Raw genomic sequence first — 22238 nt, 5'->3', positions numbered from 1 at the left:
CCTTGCTAGAGGCAAAAAAAAACCCCTTGGCACAAAACATCAATTGCTATGGCACGCTTAGAAGGAGAGTCTCCAAGTGGCCCTGCTTTTTCACAAAGACACTTCAGAAGATGTTTGAAAGGCTTTTGCAGCAGCAGGCTCGTTGGTCTAGGGGTATGATTCTCGCTTTGGGTGTGAGAGGTCCCGGGTTCAAATCCCGGACGAGCCCGTGCCTTCATAGGTTCGATCTGTTTTTAAACAGGAGTATTTCTGCTTTCCACTCTTGTAAGATTCCATGGTGGAATGCATTGCATGCTTTCTACTGGTGTCGAGGCAGTTCGGCATGATGAAGGAGTGCGGGATTTCTTTCTAACTGCTTTTTTGTGTTGGAGCAGCACTTCTCGTTGGAACATGAAATGCACAGTGCTTCTCCAAAGTAATTGCAGGGCTGGTTTTGAAATCACCTCTTGGAATGAAAGTGATCCCAGTTCCTTTCTTCCAAAGGAAGAGATCCTGTCAGAAAGGCTCAGCTTTGAGCGTCATGAATATTGTCCCTTAGTCCTTGCATTCCAGTCCAAAGCATAGCCACATAAAGAAAGCAGGTGTGTCTGTTTCCAGTGCAGTGGTTCCAGTCCAATGCATAGCCACATGAAGCAAATAAGCAGGCATGTCTGTTTCTGTAGTGTAGTGGTTATCACGTTCGCCTTACACGCGAAAGGTCCCTGGTTCGAGGCCAGGCAGAAACAGCAAGTTGCTGTGCTTTATCACATTATTTGCATTTACCACCTCACCTGACAGGTAAATTGAAATTAAAGAGGCTGTGTCTATCCCTCACCATCGTGAGGTACTACGCTCCAAGGGCATCGGTCTCAACTCACCAAGAGAAGACGATACACCTTACGGCAGTCAGTTGCTCCCTTTTTGACCTTTCCATTGAAGCCTGGGCCTACTGTGGTCAAGCCAGCCAAGGAAGGAAGGTATGAGAGCGAAAATGGCTTTCCTACCTTCACCAAGAACATACACCTTGAGCAAAGAAAGGGCCAGACTTACAAGGCCCTATCGCCACCGGCACATCATCTTTAGTGACGCCCCGGTGGCACTATGTACTGTGCCGTATTTACAAGACGCCGTTCAACCACGTTTTGTGGCTTAACACCACCTTGTAAATACGGCCCCTTCACACGCAGCCCTTTCCCTGGAAGGGGCGTGCAATGGGCGTTGCTCTGGGTGGGCCACTGCAACACCATAGCATTTTGATGCTGCTCCAGTTTTACGAGTTTTTGTAAATCTGTGGCAGCGCCAAAATCCAAGCGCCATACAATGGGTGTCGTTATAGTGGAGAAACGAGCAGAAATGTTTTCATTTCTCCTCATTTTTGCTCTTTCTATGTGTGCTGCACGAACATATCGCCACTGAAGATTTCTGTTGTGCAGGAAGGTGTGCCTTCCTGAACAAAAACAATTTCCCCCTCCACGCAGCCATCCTTGTACCATGGCGCAAGGATGGCTGCGTTGGTGCTCGGCAGCTAATTTAGAGCTGGCGCAGAGGGAAGCACAGGGGTGCGCTGTATTCTACTAAATACGGCGCTTCCCTGCATTTTGAAAATGACTGAGTGCGAGGCTGCCAAATTTGGCAGAGCGTCTCACTCAGTCATCCTCTTGTAATTATGGGCCAAAAGGTCTAAAGGATAGAGGCGTTTTATGTCATGTTCGATGACGACCATGGAAATGACTCTAGTCATATTGCAGAAGAGAGAACCATGTGCATTTTCTTGCCTTGCGATGTATTCGCCCACTCTCTGCCCTCAACCCTAGGAGCAGGGTCTGAGCAGTGGTGCTTCTGTGCCCTCGCTCGTTGGTGTCCGGGTCCAAATCCCCAACACACCCTTTTTAGCAGAAAACACACAAATTTTACTCAAAATACACAAAGCTTGAAGATTCCTCATTCCACTCAAAGCATTGTTGTGCAAAATATTTTTAGCCTCAGGAGAAAAAAAGGATCACCATGCCTTGGCTTCCTTCCTGCTTGCTTTCAGTGTGCTCTGTGTGATGCTTTCACAGGCTCTGGTTTCAGGCATTTAGGCATCAGATATTTGTCTCTACCCGCAGCTGTGACTTTTCAGTACATCTGAGTGTACGCTTGCTGGCTGACAACGCTGCAATTTTCACACTTACTCCTCGCTTTGCGAGCAACTGCTGATCAAGTATAGAGGCAATCGGGCAAACATATGAGGGGAATTTTGCTCCTTCAGTCAAGCCCTCATGCTTGTTTCTGTAGTGTAGTGGTTATCACGTTCGCCTAACACGCGAAAGGTCCCCGGTTCGAGACCGGGCAGAAACAATGGGCAGTGTCTGCTTTTGTGTTTGCTCCCTAAAAGCTTAGTCTCACTCAGGGATGGCCTTTAAAAACTTGTGACCTGTGTAAAACTTGTATTACTATTGCAGGCCGGTAAAAAGTTATCTGCATCTTTGCGTAGTCGTGCATGTGCCTGGTTTCTTATTCTGTTTTTTACTTTTTTTTTTCTTGGCCATGTTATATTATGGGGCCTTTAAACCTGTCACCTTGATAGGAACATTGCAAGCGGCAGCATCGACAAGTGCAGACTGAGGAGTCAGACCTAAACACAGACTCAGCTGTCAGGATGGCCGAGTGGTCTAAGGCGGCAGCCTCAAGAGAGCTTGATCTTCAGTTAAGCTAAGCATCCTGGTTTGCTCATGTAGTTGTGGGTTCATATCGCACTTCTGATAGGTCTATTTTCTGCCCTTAAATCTTCCTCTGCTTGCACAGCCAGCTCCCCACAACACTATCTTTGCAAGCTGCTGTAGCATATGAAAAGAAATCCACCAACCCTCCGGCTGGGCCCTCAATCAGCATTCCATGTATTTCTGGAAGGGGCATCTCAGTCACGCCTTCTGTTAGAGCTGCACCTTATCACTGTAACTACCATGCTGGTTTCTACTTAAGCAGTTGATTCCATCGTTTGAAGTGAGGCTCTCCTGCCACTTTTGGGCAGAGAAGGCACTGCCCCTGCAACAACAACAGGCAGACAAGCTCAACCTGGGTTTCCTGGTTAGGTGGGCGGAGCAGAATGGCAATGGTCCTTCCTTGTGACTTGAAATTAACATGAAGAAGACAGAGAGGCAGCTGGGAGTAGGCAGTACCCATGCACCCCTGAACACTGTCTTGCGATTTTCACCCAATTCTGAAATGAGTCGGGAGGAAAGGAGGTGATTTTCCTATCGAAGGCCATTCTGGGAATTCAGCCACCCCGCGTCTCCCAGGTGAGTGTTTCAGGCCTGTGAGGCACTCATATAAATCTCGCCTGATCGAGCACTGAGCGTGCAATTGTGCTTGAATACAAGAGGCATGCTCCTCTGGCTCAGGCGCAAGAGATGGCAGGCCCTTCAGTGCTTCTGGTCTGGAAGTCTACGGTGCAAGGGCCCAGGTCCTGCGGAGGCGTACAACTACCAGAAAGGGTCTGCTTTTCTCATCAGCGCCACAGTTCAGCTTGCTAGCATAGGGCTTCTTGACTACCTCTTGCCTTGCTAGAGGCAAAAAAAAAACCCTTGGCACAAAACATCAATTGCTATGGCACGCTTAGAAGGAGAGTCTCCAAGTGGCCCTGCTTTTTCACAAAGACACTTCAGAAGATGTTTGAAAGGCTTTTGCAGCAGCAGGCTCGTTGGTCTAGGGGTATGATTCTCGCTTTGGGTGTGAGAGGTCCCGGGTTCAAATCCCGGACGAGCCCGTGCCTTCATAGGTTCGATCTGTTTTTAAACAGGAGTATTTCTGCTTTCCACTCTTGTAAGATGCCATGGTGGAATGCATTGCATGCTTTCTACTGGTGTCGAGGCAGTTCGGCATGATGAAGGAGTGCGGGATTTCTTTCTAACTGCTTTTTTGTGTTGGAGCAGCACTTCTCGTTGGAACATGAAATGCACAGTGCTTCTCCAAAGTAATTGCAGGGCTGGTTTTGAAATCACCTCTTGGAATGAAAGTGATCCCAGTTCCTTTCTTCCAAAGGAAGAGATCCTGTCAGAAAGGCTCAGCTTTGAGCGTCATGAATATTGTCCCTTAGTCCTTGCATTCCAGTCCAAAGCATAGCCACATAAAGAAAGCAGGTGTGTCTGTTTCCAGTGCAGTGGTTCCAGTCCAATGCATAGCCACATGAAGCAAATAAGCAGGCATGTCTGTTTCTGTAGTGTAGTGGTTATCACGTTCGCCTTACACGCGAAAGGTCCCTGGTTCGAGGCCAGGCAGAAACAGCAAGTTGCTGTGCTTTATCACATTATTTGCATTTACCACCTCACCTGACAGGTAAATTGAAATTAAAGAGGCTGTGTCTATCCCTCACCATCGTGAGGTACTACGCTCCAAGGGCATCGGTCTCAACTCACCAAGAGAAGACGATACACCTTATGGCAGTCAGTTGCTCCCTTTTTGACCTTTCCATTGAAGCCTGGGCCTACTGTGGTCAAGCCAGCCAAGGAAGGAAGGTATGAGAGCGAAAATGGCTTTCCTACCTTCACCAAGAACATACACCTTGAGCAAAGAAAGGGCCAGACTTACAAGGCCCTATCGCCACCGGCACATCATCTTTAGTGACGCCCCGGTGGCACTATGTACTGTGCCGTATTTACAAGACGCTGTTCAACCACGTTTTGTGGCTTAACACCACCTTGTAAATACGGCCCCTTCACACGCAGCCCTTTCCCTGGAAGGGGCGTGCAATGGGCGTTGCTCTGGGTGGGCCACTGCAACACCATAGCATTTTGATGCTGCTCCAGTTTTACGAGTTTTTGTAAATCTGTGGCAGCGCCAAAATCCAAGCGCCATACAATGGGTGTCGTTATAGTGGAGAAACGAGCAGAAATGTTTTCATTTCTCCTCATTTTTGCTCTTTCTATGTGTGCTGCACGAACATATCGCCACTGAAGATTTCTGTTGTGCAGGAAGGTGTGCCTTCCTGAACAAAAACAATTTCCCCCTCCACGCAGCCATCCTTGTACCATGGCGCAAGGATGGCTGCGTTGGTGCTCGGCAGCTAATTTAGAGCTGGCGCAGAGGGAAGCACAGGGGTGCGCTGTATTCTACTAAATACGGCGCTTCCCTGCATTTTGAAAATGACTGAGTGCGAGGCTGCCAAATTTGGCAGAGCGTCTCACTCAGTCATCCTCTTGTAATTATGGGCCAAAAGGTCTAAAGGATAGAGGCGTTTTATGTCATGTTCGATGACGACCATGGAAATGACTCTAGTCATATTGCAGAAGAGAGAACCATGTGCATTTTCTTGCCTTGCGATGTATTCGCCCACTCTCTGCCCTCAACCCTAGGAGCAGGGTCTGAGCAGTGGTGCTTCTGTGCCCTCGCTCGTTGGTGTCCGGGTCCAAATCCCCAACACACCCTTTTTAGCAGAAAACACACAAATTTTACTCAAAATACACAAAGCTTGAAGATTCCTCATTCCACTCAAAGCATTGTTGTGCAAAATATTTTTAGCCTCAGGAGAAAAAAAGGATCACCATGCCTTGGCTTCCTTCCTGCTTGCTTTCAGTGTGCTCTGTGTGATGCTTTCACAGGCTCTGGTTTCAGGCATTTAGGCATCAGATATTTGTCTCTACCCGCAGCTGTGACTTTTCAGTACATCTGAGTGTACGCTTGCTGGCTGACAACGCTGCAATTTTCACACTTACTCCTCGCTTTGCGAGCAACTGCTGATCAAGTATAGAGGCAATCGGGCAAACATATGAGGGGAATTTTGCTCCTTCAGTCAAGCCCTCATGCTTGTTTCTGTAGTGTAGTGGTTATCACGTTCGCCTAACACGCGAAAGGTCCCCGGTTCGAGACCGGGCAGAAACAATGGGCAGTGTCTGCTTTTGTGTTTGCTCCCTAAAAGCTTAGTCTCACTCAGGGATGGCCTTTAAAAACTTGTGACCTGTGTAAAACTTGTATTACTATTGCAGGCCGGTAAAAAGTTATCTGCATCTTTGCGTAGTCGTGCATGTGCCTGGTTTCTTATTCTGTTTTTTACTTTTTTTTTTCTTGGCCATGTTATATTGTGGGGCCTTTAAACCTGTCACCTTGATAGGAACATTGCAAGCGGCAGCATCGACAAGTGCAGACTGAGGAGTCAGACCTAAACACAGACTCAGCTGTCAGGATGGCCGAGTGGTCTAAGGCGGCAGCCTCAAGAGAGCTTGATCTTCAGTTAAGCTAAGCATCCTGGTTTGCTCATGTAGTTGTGGGTTCATATCGCACTTCTGATAGGTCTATTTTCTGCCCTTAAATCTTCCTCTGCTTGCACAGCCAGCTCCCCACAACACTATCTTTGCAAGCTGCTGTAGCATATGAAAAGAAATCCACCAACCCTCCGGCTGGGCCCTCAATCAGCATTCCATGTATTTCTGGAAGGGGCATCTCAGTCACGCCTTCTGTTAGAGCTGCACCTTATCACTGTAACTACCATGCTGGTTTCTACTTAAGCAGTTGATTCCATCGTTTGAAGTGAGGCTCTCCTGCCACTTTTGGGCAGAGAAGGCACTGCCCCTGCAACAACAACAGGCAGACAAGCTCAACCTGGGTTTCCTGGTTAGGTGGGCGGAGCAGAATGGCAATGGTCCCTACTTGTGACTTGAAATTAACATGAAGAAGACAGAGAGGCAGCTGGGAGTAGGCAGTACCCATGCACCCCTGAACACTGTCTTGCGATTTTCACCCAATTCTGAAATGAGTCGGGAGGAAAGGAGGTGATTTTCCTATCGAAGGCCATTCTGGGAATTCAGCCACCCCGCGTCTCCCAGGTGAGTGTTTCAGGCCTGTGAGGCACTCATATAAATCTCGCCTGATCGAGCACTGAGCGAGCAATTGTGCTTGAATACAAGAGGCATGCTCCTCTGGCTCAGGCGCAAGAGATGGCAGGCCCTTCAGTGCTTCTGGTCTGGAAGTCTACGGTGCAAGGGCCCAGGTCCTGCGGAGGCGTACAACTACCAGAAAGGGTCTGCTTTTCTCATCAGCGCCACAGTTCAGCTTGCTAGCATAGGGCTTCTTGACTACCTCTTGCCTTGCTAGAGGCAAAAAAAAAACCCTTGGCACAAAACATCAATTGCTATGGCACGCTTAGAAGGAGAGTCTCCAAGTGGCCCTGCTTTTTCACAAAGACACTTCAGAAGATGTTTGAAAGGCTTTTGCAGCAGCAGGCTCGTTGGTCTAGGGGTATGATTCTCGCTTTGGGTGTGAGAGGTCCCGGGTTCAAATCCCGGACGAGCCCGTGCCTTCATAGGTTCGATCTGTTTTTAAACAGGAGTATTTCTGCTTTCCACTCTTGTAAGATGCCATGGTGGAATGCATTGCATGCTTTCTACTGGTGTCGAGGCAGTTCGGCATGATGAAGGAGTGCGGGATTTCTTTCTAACTGCTTTTTTGTGTTGGAGCAGCACTTCTCGTTGGAACATGAAATGCACAGTGCTTCTCCAAAGTAATTGCAGGGCTGGTTTTGAAATCACCTCTTGGAATGAAAGTGATCCCAGTTCCTTTCTTCCAAAGGAAGAGATCCTGTCAGAAAGGCTCAGCTTTGAGCGTCATGAATATTGTCCCTTAGTCCTTGCATTCCAGTCCAAAGCATAGCCACATAAAGAAAGCAGGTGTGTCTGTTTCCAGTGCAGTGGTTCCAGTCCAATGCATAGCCACATGAAGCAAATAAGCAGGCATGTCTGTTTCTGTAGTGTAGTGGTTATCACGTTCGCCTTACACGCGAAAGGTCCCTGGTTCGAGGCCAGGCAGAAACAGCAAGTTGCTGTGCTTTATCACATTATTTGCATTTACCACCTCACCTGACAGGTAAATTGAAATTAAAGAGGCTGTGTCTATCCCTCACCATCGTGAGGTACTACGCTCCAAGGGCATCGGTCTCAACTCACCAAGAGAAGACGATACACCTTACGGCAGTCAGTTGCTCCCTTTTTGACCTTTCCATTGAAGCCTGGGCCTACTGTGGTCAAGCCAGCCAAGGAAGGAAGGTATGAGAGCGAAAATGGCTTTCCTACCTTCACCAAGAACATACACCTTGAGCAAAGAAAGGGCCAGACTTACAAGGCCCTATCGCCACCGGCACATCATCTTTAGTGACGCCCCGGTGGCACTATGTACTGTGCCGTATTTACAAGACGCCGTTCAACCACGTTTTGTGGCTTAACACCACCTTGTAAATACGGCCCCTTCACACGCAGCCCTTTCCCTGGAAGGGGCGTGCAATGGGCGTTGCTCTGGGTGGGCCACTGCAACACCATAGCATTTTGATGCTGCTCCAGTTTTACGAGTTTTTGTAAATCTGTGGCAGTGCCAAAATCCAAGCGCCATACAATGGGTGTCGTTATAGTGGAGAAACAAGCAGAAATGTTTTCATTTCTCCTCATTTTTGCTCTTTCTATGTGTGCTGCACGAACATATCGCCACTGAAGATTTCTGTTGTGCAGGAAGGTGTGCCTTCCTGAACAAAAACAATTTCCCCCTCCACGCAGCCATCCTTGTACCATGGCGCAAGGATGGCTGCGTTGGTGCTCGGCAGCTAATTTAGAGCTGGCGCAGAGGGAAGCACAGGGGTGCGCTGTATTCTACTAAATACGGCGCTTCCCTGCATTTTGAAAATGACTGAGTGCGAGGCTGCCAAATTTGGCAGAGCGTCTCACTCAGTCATCCTCTTGTAATTATGGGCCAAAAGGTCTAAAGGATAGAGGCGTTTTATGTCATGTTCGATGACGACCATGGAAATGACTCTAGTCATATTGCAGAAGAGAGAACCATGTGCATTTTCTTGCCTTGCGATGTATTCGCCCACTCTCTGCCCTCAACCCTAGGAGCAGGGTCTGAGCAGTGGTGCTTCTGTGCCCTCGCTCGTTGGTGTCCGGGTCCAAATCCCCAACACACCCTTTTTAGCAGAAAACACACAAATTTTACTCAAAATACACAAAGCTTGAAGATTCCTCATTCCACTCAAAGCATTGTTGTGCAAAATATTTTTAGCCTCAGGAGAAAAAAAGGATCACCATGCCTTGGCTTCCTTCCTGCTTGCTTTCAGTGTGCTCTGTGTGATGCTTTCACAGGCTCTGGTTTCAGGCATTTAGGCATCAGATATTTGTCTCTACCCGCAGCTGTGACTTTTCAGTACATCTGAGTGTACGCTTGCTGGCTGACAACGCTGCAATTTTCACACTTACTCCTCGCTTTGCGAGCAACTGCTGATCAAGTATAGAGGCAATCGGGCAAACATATGAGGGGAATTTTGCTCCTTCAGTCAAGCCCTCATGCTTGTTTCTGTAGTGTAGTGGTTATCACGTTCGCCTAACACGCGAAAGGTCCCCGGTTCGAGACCGGGCAGAAACAATGGGCAGTGTCTGCTTTTGTGTTTGCTCCCTAAAAGCTTAGTCTCACTCAGGGATGGCCTTTAAAAACTTGTGACCTGTGTAAAACTTGTATTACTATTGCAGGCCGGTAAAAAGTTATCTGCATCTTTGCGTAGTCGTGCATGTGCCTGGTTTCTTATTCTGTTTTTTACTTTTTTTTTTCTTGGCCATGTTATATTGTGGGGCCTTTAAACCTGTCACCTTGATAGGAACATTGCAAGCGGCAGCATCGACAAGTGCAGACTGAGGAGTCAGACCTAAACACAGACTCAGCTGTCAGGATGGCCGAGTGGTCTAAGGCGGCAGCCTCAAGAGAGCTTGATCTTCAGTTAAGCTAAGCATCCTGGTTTGCTCATGTAGTTGTGGGTTCATATCGCACTTCTGATAGGTCTATTTTCTGCCCTTAAATCTTCCTCTGCTTGCACAGCCAGCTCCCCACAACACTATCTTTGCAAGCTGCTGTAGCATATGAAAAGAAATCCACCAACCCTCCGGCTGGGCCCTCAATCAGCATTCCATGTATTTCTGGAAGGGGCATCTCAGTCACGCCTTCTGTTAGAGCTGCACCTTATCACTGTAACTACCATGCTGGTTTCTACTTAAGCAGTTGATTCCATCGTTTGAAGTGAGGCTCTCCTGCCACTTTTGGGCAGAGAAGGCACTGCCCCTGCAACAACAACAGGCAGACAAGCTCAACCTGGGTTTCCTGGTTAGGTGGGCGGAGCAGAATGGCAATGGTCCCTCCTTGTGACTTGAAATTAACATGAAGAAGACAGAGAGGCAGCTGGGAGTAGGCAGTACCCATGCACCCCTGAACACTGTCTTGCGATTTTCACCCAATTCTGAAATGAGTCGGGAGGAAAGGAGGTGATTTTCCTATCGAAGGCCATTCTGGGAATTCAGCCACCCCGCGTCTCCCAGGTGAGTGTTTCAGGCCTGTGAGGCACTCATATAAATCTCGCCTGATCGAGCACTGAGCGAGCAATTGTGCTTGAATACAAGAGGCATGCTCCTCTGGCTCAGGCGCAAGAGATGGCAGGCCCTTCAGTGCTTCTGGTCTGGAAGTCTACGGTGCAAGGGCCCAGGTCCTGCGGAGGCGTACAACTGCCAGAAAGGGTCTGCTTTTCTCATCAGCGCCACAGTTCAGCTTGCTAGCATAGGGCTTCTTGACTACCTCTTGCCTTGCTAGAGGCAAAAAAAAACCCCTTGGCACAAAACATCAATTGCTATGGCACGCTTAGAAGGAGAGTCTCCAAGTGGCCCTGCTTTTTCACAAAGACACTTCAGAAGATGTTTGAAAGGCTTTTGCAGCAGCAGGCTCGTTGGTCTAGGGGTATGATTCTCGCTTTGGGTGTGAGAGGTCCCGGGTTCAAATCCCGGACGAGCCCGTGCCTTCATAGGTTTGATCTGTTTTTAAACAGGAGTATTTCTGCTTTCCACTCTTGTAAGATGCCATGGTGGAATGCATTGCATGCTTTCTACTGGTGTCGAGGCAGTTCGGCATGATGAAGGAGTGCGGGATTTCTTTCTAACTGCTTTTTTGTGTTGGAGCAGCACTTCTCGTTGGAACATGAAATGCACAGTGCTTCTCCAAAGTAATTGCAGGGCTGGTTTTGAAATCACCTCTTGGAATGAAAGTGATCCCAGTTCCTTTCTTCCAAAGGAAGAGATCCTGTCAGAAAGGCTCAGCTTTGAGCGTCATGAATATTGTCCCTTAGTCCTTGCATTCCAGTCCAAAGCATAGCCACATAAAGAAAGCAGGTGTGTCTGTTTCCAGTGCAGTGGTTCCAGTCCAATGCATAGCCACATGAAGCAAATAAGCAGGCATGTCTGTTTCTGTAGTGTAGTGGTTATCACGTTCGCCTTACACGCGAAAGGTCCCTGGTTCGAGGCCAGGCAGAAACAGCAAGTTGCTGTGCTTATCACATTATTTGCATTTACCACCTCACCTGACAGGTAAATTGAAATTAAAGAGGCTGTGTCTATCCCTCACCATCGTGAGGTACTACGCTCCAAGGGCATCGGTCTCAACTCACCAAGAGAAGACGATACAACTTACGGCAGTCAGTTGCTCCCTTTTTGACCTTTCCATTGAAGCCTGGGCCTACTGTGGTCAAGCCAGCCAAGGAAGGAAGGTATGAGAGCGAAAATGGCTTTCCTACCTTCACCAAGAACATACACCTTGAGCAAAGAAAGGGCCAGACTTACAAGGCCCTATCGCCACCGGCACATCATCTTTAGTGACGCCCCGGTGGCACTATGTACTGTGCCGTATTTACAAGACGCCGTTCAACCACGTTTTGTGGCTTAACATCACCTTGTAAATACGGCCCCTTCACACGCAGCCCTTTCCCTGGAAGGGGCGTGCAATGGGCGTTGCTCTGGGTGGGCCACTGCAACACCATAGCATTTTGATGCTGCTCCAGTTTTACGAGTTTTTGTAAATCTGTGGCAGCGCCAAAATCCAAGCGCCATACAATGGGTGTCGTTATAGTGGAGAAACGAGCAGAAATGTTTTCATTTCTCCTCATTTTTGCTCTTTCTATGTGTGCTGCACGAACATATCGCCACTGAAGATTTCTGTTGTGCAGGAAGGTGTGCCTTCCTGAACAAAAACAATTTCCCCCTCCACGCAGCCATCCTTGTACCATGGCGCAAGGATGGCTGCGTTGGTGCTCGGCAGCTAATTTAGAGCTGGCGCAGAGGGAAGCACAGGGGTGCGCTGTATTCTACTAAATACGGCGCTTCCCTGCATTTTGAAAATGACTGAGTGCGAGGCTGCCAAATTTGGCAGAGCGTCTCACTCAGTCATCCTCTTGTAATTATGGGCCAAAAGGTCTAAAGGATAGAGGCGTTTTATGTCATGTTCGATGACGACCATGGAAATGACTCTAGTCATATTGCAGAAGAGAGAACCATGTGCATTTTCTTGCCTTGCGATGTATTCGCCCACTCTCTGCCCTCAACCCTAGGAGCAGGGTCTGAGCAGTGGTGCTTCTGTGCCCTCGCTCGTTGGTGTCCGGGTCCAAATACCCAACACACCCTTTTTAGCAGAAAACACACAAATTTTACTCAAAATACACAAAGCTTGAAGATTCCTCATTCCACTCAAAGCATTGTTGTGCAAAATATTTTTAGCCTCAGGAGAAAAAAAGGATCTCCATGCCTTGGCTTCCTTCCTGCTTGCTTTCAGTGTGCTCTGTGTGATGCTTTCACAGGCTCTGGTTTCAGGCATTTAGGCATCAGATATTTGTCTCTACCCGCAGCTGTGACTTTTCAGTACATCTGAGTGTACGCTTGCTGGCTGACAACGCTGCAATTTTCACACTTACTCCTCGCTTTGCGAGCAACTGCTGATCAAGTATAGAGGCAATCGGGCAAACATATGAGGGGAATTTTGCTCCTTCAGTCAAGCCCTCATGCTTGTTTCTGTAGTGTAGTGGTTATCACGTTCGCCTAACACGCGAAAGGTCCCCGGTTCGAGACCGGGCAGAAACAATGGGCAGTGTCTGCTTTTGTGTTTGCTCCCTAAAAGCTTAGTCTCACTCAGGGATGGCCTTTAAAAACTTGTGACCTGTGTAAAACTTGTATTACTATTGCAGGCCGGTAAAAAGTTATCTGCATCTTTGCGTAGTCGTGCATGTGCCTGGTTTCTTATTCTGTTTTTTACTTTTTTTTTTCTTGGCCATGTTATATTGTGGGGCCTTTAAACCTGTCACCTTGATAGGAACATTGCAAGCGGCAGCATCGACAAGTGCAGACTGAGGAGTCAGACCTAAACACAGACTCAGCTGTCAGGATGGCCGAGTGGTCTAAGGCGGCAGCCTCAAGAGAGCTTGATCTTCAGTTAAGCTAAGCATCCTGGTTTGCTCATGTAGTTGTGGGTTCATATCGCACTTCTGATAGGTCTATTTTCTGCCCTTAAATCTTCCTCTGCTTGCACAGCCAGCTCCCCACAACACTATCTTTGCAAGCTGCTGTAGCATATGAAAAGAAATCCACCAACCCTCCGGCTGGGCCCTCAATCAGCATTCCATGTATTTCTGGAAGGGGCATCTCAGTCACGCCTTCTGTTAGAGCTGCACCTTATCACTGTAACTACCATGCTGGTTTCTACTTAAGCAGTTGATTCCATCGTTTGAAGTGAGGCTCTCCTGCCACTTTTGGGCAGAGAAGGCACTGCCCCTGCAACAACAACAGGCAGACAAGCTCAACCTGGGTTTCCTGGTTAGGTGGGCGGAGCAGAATGGCAATGGTCCCTCCTTGTGACTTGAAATTAACATGAAGAAGACAGAGAGGCAGCTGGGAGTAGGCAGTACCCATGCACCCCTGAACACTGTCTTGCGATTTTCACCCAATTCTGAAATGAGTCGGGAGGAAAGGAGGTGATTTTCCTATCGAAGGCCATTCTGGGAATTCAGCCACCCCGCGTCTCCCAGGTGAGTGTTTCAGGCCTGTGAGGCACTCATATAAATCTCGCCTGATCGAGCACTGAGCGAGCAATTGTGCTTGAATACAAGAGGCATGCTCCTCTGGCTCAGGCGCAAGAGATGGCAGGCCCTTCAGTGCTTCTGGTCTGGAAGTCTACGGTGCAAGGGCCCAGGTCCTGCGGAGGCGTACAACTACCAGAAAGGGTCTGCTTTTCTCATCAGCGCCACAGTTCAGCTTGCTAGCATAGGGCTTCTTGACTACCTCTTGCCTTGCTAGAGGCAAAAAAAAAACCCTTGGCACAAAACATCAATTGCTATGGCACGCTTAGAAGGAGAGTCTCCAAGTGGCCCTGCTTTTTCACAAAGACACTTCAGAAGATGTTTGAAAGGCTTTTGCAGCAGCAGGCTCGTTGGTCTAGGGGTATGATTCTCGCTTTGGGTGTGAGAGGTCCCGGGTTCAAATCCCGGACGAGCCCGTGCCTTCATAGGTTCGATCTGTTTTTAAACAGGAGTATTTCTGCTTTCCACTCTTGTAAGATGCCATGGTGGAATGCATTGCATGCTTTCTACTGGTGTCGAGGCAGTTCGGCATGATGAAGGAGTGCGGGATTTCTTTCTAACTGCTTTTTTGTGTTGGAGCAGCACTTCTCGTTGGAACATGAAATGCACAGTGCTTCTCCAAAGTAATTGCAGGGCTGGTTTTGAAATCACCTCTTGGAATGAAAGTGATCCCAGTTCCTTTCTTCCAAAGGAAGAGATCCTGTCAGAAAGGCTCAGCTTTGAGCGTCATGAATATTGTCCCTTAGTCCTTGCATTCCAGTCCAAAGCATAGCCACATAAAGAAAGCAGGTGTGTCTGTTTCCAGTGCAGTGGTTCCAGTCCAATGCATAGCCACATGAAGCAAATAAGCAGGCATGTCTGTTTCTGTAGTGTAGTGGTTATCACGTTCGCCTTACACGCGAAAGGTCCCTGGTTCGAGGCCAGGCAGAAACAGCAAGTTGCTGTGCTTTATCACATTATTTGCATTTACCACCTCACCTGACAGGTAAATTGAAATTAAAGAGGCTGTGTCTATCCCTCACCATCGTGAGGTACTACGCTCCAAGGGCATCGGTCTCAACTCACCAAGAGAAGACGATACACCTTACGGCAGTCAGTTGCTCCCTTTTTGACCTTTCCATTGAAGCCTGGGCCTACTGTGGTCAAGCCAGCCAAGGAAGGAAGGTATGAGAGCGAAAATGGCTTTCCTACCTTCACCAAGAACATACACCTTGAGCAAAGAAAGGGCCAGACTTACAAGGCCCTATCGCCACCGGCACATCATCTTTAGTGACGCCCCGGTGGCACTATGTACTGTGCCGTATTTACAAGACGCCGTTCAACCACGTTTTGTGGCTTAACACCACCTTGTAAATACGGCCCCTTCACACGCAGCCCTTTCCCTGGAAGGGGCGTGCAATGGGCGTTGCTCTGGGTGGGCCACTGCAACACCATAGCATTTTGATGCTGCTCCAGTTTTACGAGTTTTTGTAAATCTGTGGCAGCGCCAAAATCCAAGCGCCATACAATGGGTGTCGTTATAGTGGAGAAACGAGCAGAAATGTTTTCATTTCTCCTCATTTTTGCTCTTTCTATGTGTGCTGCACGAACATATCGCCACTGAAGATTTCTGTTGTGCAGGAAGGTGTGCCTTCCTGAACAAAAACAATTTCCCCCTCCACGCAGCCATCCTTGTACCATGGCGCAAGGATGGCTGCGTTGGTGCTCGGCAGCTAATTTAGAGCTGGCGCAGAGGGAAGCACAGGGGTGCGCTGTATTCTACTGAATACGGCGCTTCCCTGCATTTTGAAAATGACTGAGTGCGAGGCTGCCAAATTTGGCAGAGCGTCTCACTCAGTCATCCTCTTGTAATTATGGGCCAAAAGGTCTAAAGGATAGAGGCGTTTTATGTCATGTTCGATGACGACCATGGAAATGACTCTAGTCATATTGCAGAAGAGAGAACCATGTGCATTTTCTTGCCTTGCGATGTATTCGCCCACTCTCTGCCCTCAACCCTAGGAGCAGGGTCTGAGCAGTGGTGCTTCTGTGCCCTCGCTCGTTGGTGTCCGGGTCCAAATCCCCAACACACCCTTTTTAGCAGAAAACACACAAATTTTACTCAAAATACACAAAGCTTGAAGATTCCTCATTCCACTCAAAGCATTGTTGTGCAAAATATTTTTAGCCTCAGGAGAAAAAAAGGATCACCATGCCTTGGCTTCCTTCCTGCTTGCTTTCAGTGTGCTCTGTGTGATGCTTTCACAGGCTCTGGTTTCAGGCATTTAGGCATCAGATATTTGTCTCTACCCGCAGCTGTGACTTTTCAGTACATCTGAGTGTACGCTTGCTGGCTGACAACGCTGCAATTTTCACACTTACTCCTCGCTTTGCGAGCAACTGCTGATCAAGTATAGAGGCAATCGGGCAAACATATGAGGGGAATTTTGCTCCTTCAGTCAAGCCCTCATGCTTGTTTCTGTAGTGTAGTGGTTATCACGTTCGCCTAACACGCGAAAGGTCCCCGGTTCGAGACCGGGCAGAAACAATGGGCAGTGTCTGCTTTTGTGTTTGCTCCCTAAAAGCTTAGTCTCACTCAGGGATGGCCTTTAAAAACTTGTGACCTGTGTAAAACTTGTATTACTATTGCAGGCCGGTAAAAAGTTATCTGCATCTTTGCGTAGTCGTGCATGTGCCTGGTTTCTTATTCTGTTTTTTACTTTTTTTTTTCTTGGCCATGTTATATTGTGGGGCCTTTAAACCTGTCACCTTGATAGGAACATTGCAAGCGGCAGCATCGACAAGTGCAGACTGAGGAGTCAGACCTAAACACAGACTCAGCTGTCAGGATGGCCGAGTGGTCTAAGGCGGCAGCCTCAAGAGAGCTTGATCTTCAGTTAAGCTAAGCATCCTGGTTTGCTCATGTAGTTGTGGGTTCATATCGCACTTCTGATAGGTCTATTTTCTGCCCTTAAATCTTCCTCTGCTTGCACAGCCAGCTCCCCACAACACTATCTTTGCAAGCTGCTGTAGCATATGAAAAGAAATCCACCAACCCTCCGGCTGGGCCCTCAATCAGCATTCCATGTATTTCTGGAAGGGGCATCTCAGTCACGCCTTCTGTTAGAGCTGCACCTTATCACTGTAACTACCATGCTGGTTTCTACTTAAGCAGTTGATTCCATCGTTTGAAGTGAGGCTCTCCTGCCACTTTTGGGCAGAGAAGGCACTGCCCCTGCAACAACAACAGGCAGACAAGCTCAACCTGGGTTTCCTGGTTAGGTGGGCGGAGCAGAATGGCAATGGTCCCTCCTTGTGACTTGAAATTAACATGAAGAAGACAGAGAGGCAGCTGGGAGTAGGCAGTACCCATGCACCCCTGAACACTGTCTTGCGATTTTCACCCAATTCTGAAATGAGTCGGGAGGAAAGGAGGTGATTTTCCTATCGAAGGCCATTCTGGGAATTCAGCCACCCCGCGTCTCCCAGGTGAGTGTTTCAGGCCTGTGAGGCACTCATATAAATCTCGCCTGATCGAGCACTGAGCGAGCAATTGTGCTTGAATACAAGAGGCATGCTCCTCTGGCTCAGGCGCAAGAGATGGCAGGCCCTTCAGTGCTTCTGGTCTGGAAGTCTACGGTGCAAGGGCCCAGGTCCTGCGGAGGCGTACAACTGCCAGAAAGGGTCTGCTTTTCTCATCAGCGCCACAGTTCAGCTTGCTAGCATAGGGCTTCTTGACTACCTCTTGCCTTGCTAGAGGCAAAAAAAAACCCCTTGGCACAAAACATCAATTGCTATGGCACGCTTAGAAGGAGAGTCTCCAAGTGGCCCTGCTTTTTCACAAAGACACTTCAGAAGATGTTTGAAAGGCTTTTGCAGCAGCAGGCTCGTTGGTCTAGGGGTATGATTCTCGCTTTGGGTGTGAGAGGTCCCGGGTTCAAATCCCGGACGAGCCCGTGCCTTCATAGGTTCGATCTGTTTTTAAACAGGAGTATTTCTGCTTTCCACTCTTGTAAGATGTCATGGTGGAATGCATTGCATGCTTTCTACTGGTGTCGAGGCAGTTCGGCATGATGAAGGAGTGCGGGATTTCTTTCTAACTGCTTTTTTGTGTTGGAGCAGCACTTCTCGTTGGAACATGAAATGCACAGTGCTTCTCCAAAGTAATTGCAGGGCTGGTTTTGAAATCACCTCTTGGAATGAAAGTGATCCCAGTTCCTTTCTTCCAAAGGAAGAGATCCTGTCAGAAAGGCTCAGCTTTGAGCGTCATGAATATTGTCCCTTAGTCCTTGCATTCCAGTCCAAAGCATAGCCACATAAAGAAAGCAGGTGTGTCTGTTTCCAGTGCAGTGGTTCCAGTCCAATGCATAGCCACATGAAGCAAATAAGCAGGCATGTCTGTTTCTGTAGTGTAGTGGTTATCACGTTCGCCTTACACGCGAAAGGTCCCTGGTTCGAGGCCAGGCAGAAACAGCAAGTTGCTGTGCTTTATCACATTATTTGCATTTACCACCTCACCTGACAGGTAAATTGAAATTAAAGAGGCTGTGTCTATCCCTCACCATCGTGAGGTACTACGCTCCAAGGGCATCGGTCTCAACTCACCAAGAGAAGACGATACACCTTACGGCAGTCAGTTGCTCCCTTTTTGACCTTTCCATTGAAGCCTGGGCCTACTGTGGTCAAGCCAGCCAAGGAAGGAAGGTATGAGAGCGAAAATGGCTTTCCTACCTTCACCAAGAACATACACCTTGAGCAAAGAAAGGGCCAGACTTACAAGGCCCTATCGCCACCGGCACATCATCTTTAGTGACGCCCCGGTGGCACTATGTACTGTGCCGTATTTACAAGACGCCGTTCAACCACGTTTTGTGGCTTAACACCACCTTGTAAATACGGCCCCTTCACACGCAGCCCTTTCCCTGGAAGGGGCGTGCAATGGGCGTTGCTCTGGGTGGGCCACTGCAACACCATAGCATTTTGATGCTGCTCCAGTTTTACGAGTTTTTGTAAATCTGTGGCAGCGCCAAAATCCAAGCGCCATACAATGGGTGTCGTTATAGTGGAGAAACGAGCAGAAATGTTTTCATTTCTCCTCATTTTTGCTCTTTCTATGTGTGCTGCACGAACATATCGCCACTGAAGATTTCTGTTGTGCAGGAAGGTGTGCCTTCCTGAACAAAAACAATTTCCCCCTCCACGCAGCCATCCTTGTACCATGGCGCAAGGATGGCTGCGTTGGTGCTCGGCAGCTAATTTAGAGCTGGCGCAGAGGGAAGCACAGGGGTGCGCTGTATTCTACTAAATACGGCGCTTCCCTGCATTTTGAAAATGACTGAGTGCGAGGCTGCCAAATTTGGCAGAGCGTCTCACTCAGTCATCCTCTTGTAATTATGGGCCAAAAGGTCTAAAGGATAGAGGCGTTTTATGTCATGTTCGATGACGACCATGGAAATGACTCTAGTCATATTGCAGAAGAGAGAACCATGTGCATTTTCTTGCCTTGCGATGTATTCGCCCACTCTCTGCCCTCAACCCTAGGAGCAGGGTCTGAGCAGTGGTGCTTCTGTGCCCTCGCTCGTTGGTGTCCGGGTCCAAATCCCCAACACACCCTTTTTAGCAGAAAACACACAAATTTTACTCAAAATACACAAAGCTTGAAGATTCCTCATTCCACTCAAAGCATTGTTGTGCAAAATATTTTTAGCCTCAGGAGAAAAAAAGGATCACCATGCCTTGTCTTCCTTCCTGCTTGCTTTCAGTGTGCTCTGTGTGATGCTTTCACAGGCTCTGGTTTCAGGCATTTAGGCATCAGATATTTGTCTCTACCCGCAGCTGTGACTTTTCAGTACATCTGAGTGTACGCTTGCTGGCTGACAACGCTGCAATTTTCACACTTACTCCTCGCTTTGCGAGCAACTGCTGATCAAGTATAGAGGCAATCGGGCAAACATATGAGGGGAATTTTGCTCCTTCAGTCAAGCCCTCATGCTTGTTTCTGTAGTGTAGTGGTTATCACGTTCGCCTAACACGCGAAAGGTCCCCGGTTCGAGACCGGGCAGAAACAATGGGCAGTGTCTGCTTTTGTGTTTGCTCCCTAAAAGCTTAGTCTCACTCAGGGATGGCCTTTAAAAACTTGTGACCTGTGTAAAACTTGTATTACTATTGCAGGCCGGTAAAAAGTTATCTGCATCTTTGCGTAGTCGTGCATGTGCCTGGTTTCTTATTCTGTTTTTTACTTTTTTTTTTCTTGGCCATGTTATATTGTGGGGCCTTTAAACCTGTCACCTTGATAGGAACATTGCAAGCGGCAGCATCGACAAGTGCAGACTGAGGAGTCAGACCTAAACACAGACTCAGCTGTCAGGATGGCCGAGTGGTCTAAGGCGGCAGCCTCAAGAGAGCTTGATCTTCAGTTAAGCTAAGCATCCTGGTTTGCTCATGTAGTTGTGGGTTCATATCGCACTTCTGATAGGTCTATTTTCTGCCCTTAAATCTTCCTCTGCTTGCACAGCCAGCTCCCCACAACACTATCTTTGCAAGCTGCTGTAGCATATGAAAAGAAATCCACCAACCCTCCGGCTGGGCCCTCAATCAGCATTCCATGTATTTCTGGAAGGGGCATCTCAGTCACGCCTTCTGTTAGAGCTGCACCTTATCACTGTAACTACCATGCTGGTTTCTACTTAAGCAGTTGATTCCATCGTTTGAAGTGAGGCTCTCCTGCCACTTTTGGGCAGAGAAGGCACTGCCCCTGCAACAACAACAGGCAGACAAGCTCAACCTGGGTTTCCTGGTTAGGTGGGCGGAGCAGAATGGCAATGGTCCCTCCTTGTGACTTGAAATTAACATGAAGAAGACAGAGAGGCAGCTGGGAGTAGGCAGTACCCATGCACCCCTGAACACTGTCTTGCGATTTTCACCCAATTCTGAAATGAGTCGGGAGGAAAGGAGGTGATTTTCCTATCGAAGGCCATTCTGGGAATTCAGCCACCCCGCGTCTCCCAGGTGAGTGTTTCAGGCCTGTGAGGCACTCATATAAATCTCGCCTGATCGAGCACTGAGCGAGCAATTGTGCTTGAATACAAGAGGCATGCTCCTCTGGCTCAGGCGCAAGAGATGGCAGGCCCTTCAGTGCTTCTGGTCTGGAAGTCTACGGTGCAAGGGCCCAGGTCCTGCGGAGGCGTACAACTACCAGAAAGGGTCTGCTTTTCTCATCAGCGCCACAGTTCAGCTTGCTAGCATAGGGCTTCTTGACTACCTCTTGCCTTGCTAGAGGCAAAAAAAAAACCCTTGGCACAAAACATCAATTGCTATGGCACGCTTAGAAGGAGAGTCTCCAAGTGGCCCTGCTTTTTCACAAAGACACTTCAGAAGATGTTTGAAAGGCTTTTGCAGCAGCAGGCTCGTTGGTCTAGGGGTATGATTCTCGCTTTGGGTGTGAGAGGTCCCGGGTTCAAATCCCGGACGAGCCCGTGCCTTCATAGGTTCGATCTGTTTTTAAACAGGAGTATTTCTGCTTTCCACTCTTGTAAGATGCCATGGTGGAATGCATTGCATGCTTTCTACTGGTGTCGAGGCAGTTCGGCATGATGAAGGAGTGCGGGATTTCTTTCTAACTGCTTTTTTGTGTTGGAGCAGCACTTCTCGTTGGAACATGAAATGCACAGTGCTTCTCCAAAGTAATTGCAGGGCTGGTTTTGAAATCACCTCTTGGAATGAAAGTGATCCCAGTTCCTTTCTTCCAAAGGAAGAGATCCTGTCAGAAAGGCTCAGCTTTGAGCGTCATGAATATTGTCCCTTAGTCCTTGCATTCCAGTCCAAAGCATAGCCACATAAAGAAAGCAGGTGTGTCTGTTTCCAGTGCAGTGGTTCCAGTCCAATGCATAGCCACATGAAGCAAATAAGCAGGCATGTCTGTTTCTGTAGTGTAGTGGTTATCACGTTCGCCTTACACGCGAAAGGTCCCTGGTTCGAGGCCAGGCAGAAACAGCAAGTTGCTGTGCTTTATCACATTATTTGCATTTACCACCTCACCTGACAGGTAAATTGAAATTAAAGAGGCTGTGTCTATCCCTCACCATCGTGAGGTACTACGCTCCAAGGGCATCGGTCTCAACTCACCAAGAGAAGACGATACACCTTACGGCAGTCAGTTGCTCCCTTTTTGACCTTTCCATTGAAGCCTGGGCCTACTGTGGTCAAGCCAGCCAAGGAAGGAAGGTATGAGAGCGAAAATGGCTTTCCTACCTTCACCAAGAACATACACCTTGAGCAAAGAAAGGGCCAGACTTACAAGGCCCTATCGCCACCGGTACATCATCTTTAGTGACGCCCCGGTGGCACTATGTACTGTGCCGTATTTACAAGACGCCGTTCAACCACGTTTTGT

The 22238-nt window shown here is 48.3% G+C and overlaps 20 non-coding genes across 20 annotated transcripts; all 20 read left to right on the top strand.

The window, feature by feature from the left end:
* Positions 1-136: 136 nt before the first annotated feature.
* Positions 137-208, top strand: TRNAP-UGG (transfer RNA proline (anticodon UGG)). Its single transcript has one exon. It is a non-coding gene; the product is annotated as a tRNA-Pro (tRNA).
* Positions 209-652: 444 nt separating this feature from the next.
* TRNAV-UAC (transfer RNA valine (anticodon UAC)) lies at positions 653-725 on the top strand. The gene has a single exon. It is a non-coding gene; the product is annotated as a tRNA-Val (tRNA).
* A 1521-nt stretch (positions 726-2246) lies between these two features.
* TRNAV-AAC (transfer RNA valine (anticodon AAC)) lies at positions 2247-2319 on the top strand. Its single transcript has one exon. It is a non-coding gene; the product is annotated as a tRNA-Val (tRNA).
* Positions 2320-3655: 1336 nt separating this feature from the next.
* Positions 3656-3727, top strand: TRNAP-UGG (transfer RNA proline (anticodon UGG)). Its single transcript has one exon. It is a non-coding gene; the product is annotated as a tRNA-Pro (tRNA).
* Positions 3728-4171: 444 nt separating this feature from the next.
* TRNAV-UAC (transfer RNA valine (anticodon UAC)) lies at positions 4172-4244 on the top strand. Its single transcript has one exon. It is a non-coding gene; the product is annotated as a tRNA-Val (tRNA).
* A 1521-nt stretch (positions 4245-5765) lies between these two features.
* TRNAV-AAC (transfer RNA valine (anticodon AAC)) lies at positions 5766-5838 on the top strand. The gene has a single exon. It is a non-coding gene; the product is annotated as a tRNA-Val (tRNA).
* A 1336-nt stretch (positions 5839-7174) lies between these two features.
* TRNAP-UGG (transfer RNA proline (anticodon UGG)) lies at positions 7175-7246 on the top strand. Its single transcript has one exon. It is a non-coding gene; the product is annotated as a tRNA-Pro (tRNA).
* Positions 7247-7690: 444 nt separating this feature from the next.
* TRNAV-UAC (transfer RNA valine (anticodon UAC)) lies at positions 7691-7763 on the top strand. The gene has a single exon. It is a non-coding gene; the product is annotated as a tRNA-Val (tRNA).
* Positions 7764-9284: 1521 nt separating this feature from the next.
* Positions 9285-9357, top strand: TRNAV-AAC (transfer RNA valine (anticodon AAC)). The gene has a single exon. It is a non-coding gene; the product is annotated as a tRNA-Val (tRNA).
* A 1336-nt stretch (positions 9358-10693) lies between these two features.
* On the top strand, positions 10694-10765 carry TRNAP-UGG (transfer RNA proline (anticodon UGG)). Its single transcript has one exon. It is a non-coding gene; the product is annotated as a tRNA-Pro (tRNA).
* A 444-nt stretch (positions 10766-11209) lies between these two features.
* TRNAV-UAC (transfer RNA valine (anticodon UAC)) lies at positions 11210-11282 on the top strand. The gene has a single exon. It is a non-coding gene; the product is annotated as a tRNA-Val (tRNA).
* A 1520-nt stretch (positions 11283-12802) lies between these two features.
* On the top strand, positions 12803-12875 carry TRNAV-AAC (transfer RNA valine (anticodon AAC)). The gene has a single exon. It is a non-coding gene; the product is annotated as a tRNA-Val (tRNA).
* Positions 12876-14211: 1336 nt separating this feature from the next.
* Positions 14212-14283, top strand: TRNAP-UGG (transfer RNA proline (anticodon UGG)). Its single transcript has one exon. It is a non-coding gene; the product is annotated as a tRNA-Pro (tRNA).
* Positions 14284-14727: 444 nt separating this feature from the next.
* On the top strand, positions 14728-14800 carry TRNAV-UAC (transfer RNA valine (anticodon UAC)). The gene has a single exon. It is a non-coding gene; the product is annotated as a tRNA-Val (tRNA).
* A 1521-nt stretch (positions 14801-16321) lies between these two features.
* On the top strand, positions 16322-16394 carry TRNAV-AAC (transfer RNA valine (anticodon AAC)). Its single transcript has one exon. It is a non-coding gene; the product is annotated as a tRNA-Val (tRNA).
* A 1336-nt stretch (positions 16395-17730) lies between these two features.
* On the top strand, positions 17731-17802 carry TRNAP-UGG (transfer RNA proline (anticodon UGG)). Its single transcript has one exon. It is a non-coding gene; the product is annotated as a tRNA-Pro (tRNA).
* Positions 17803-18246: 444 nt separating this feature from the next.
* On the top strand, positions 18247-18319 carry TRNAV-UAC (transfer RNA valine (anticodon UAC)). Its single transcript has one exon. It is a non-coding gene; the product is annotated as a tRNA-Val (tRNA).
* A 1521-nt stretch (positions 18320-19840) lies between these two features.
* Positions 19841-19913, top strand: TRNAV-AAC (transfer RNA valine (anticodon AAC)). The gene has a single exon. It is a non-coding gene; the product is annotated as a tRNA-Val (tRNA).
* Positions 19914-21249: 1336 nt separating this feature from the next.
* TRNAP-UGG (transfer RNA proline (anticodon UGG)) lies at positions 21250-21321 on the top strand. Its single transcript has one exon. It is a non-coding gene; the product is annotated as a tRNA-Pro (tRNA).
* A 444-nt stretch (positions 21322-21765) lies between these two features.
* On the top strand, positions 21766-21838 carry TRNAV-UAC (transfer RNA valine (anticodon UAC)). Its single transcript has one exon. It is a non-coding gene; the product is annotated as a tRNA-Val (tRNA).
* The last annotated feature ends 400 nt before the right edge of the window (positions 21839-22238 follow it).

This window comes from Pleurodeles waltl, chromosome 10 (assembly GCF_031143425.1).
Source record: "Pleurodeles waltl isolate 20211129_DDA chromosome 10, aPleWal1.hap1.20221129, whole genome shotgun sequence".
Lineage (NCBI taxonomy): Eukaryota > Metazoa > Chordata > Amphibia > Caudata > Salamandridae > Pleurodeles > Pleurodeles waltl.
Note: the sequence above shows the minus strand (reverse complement) of the source record. Positions and strands in the feature narration are given on the sequence as shown.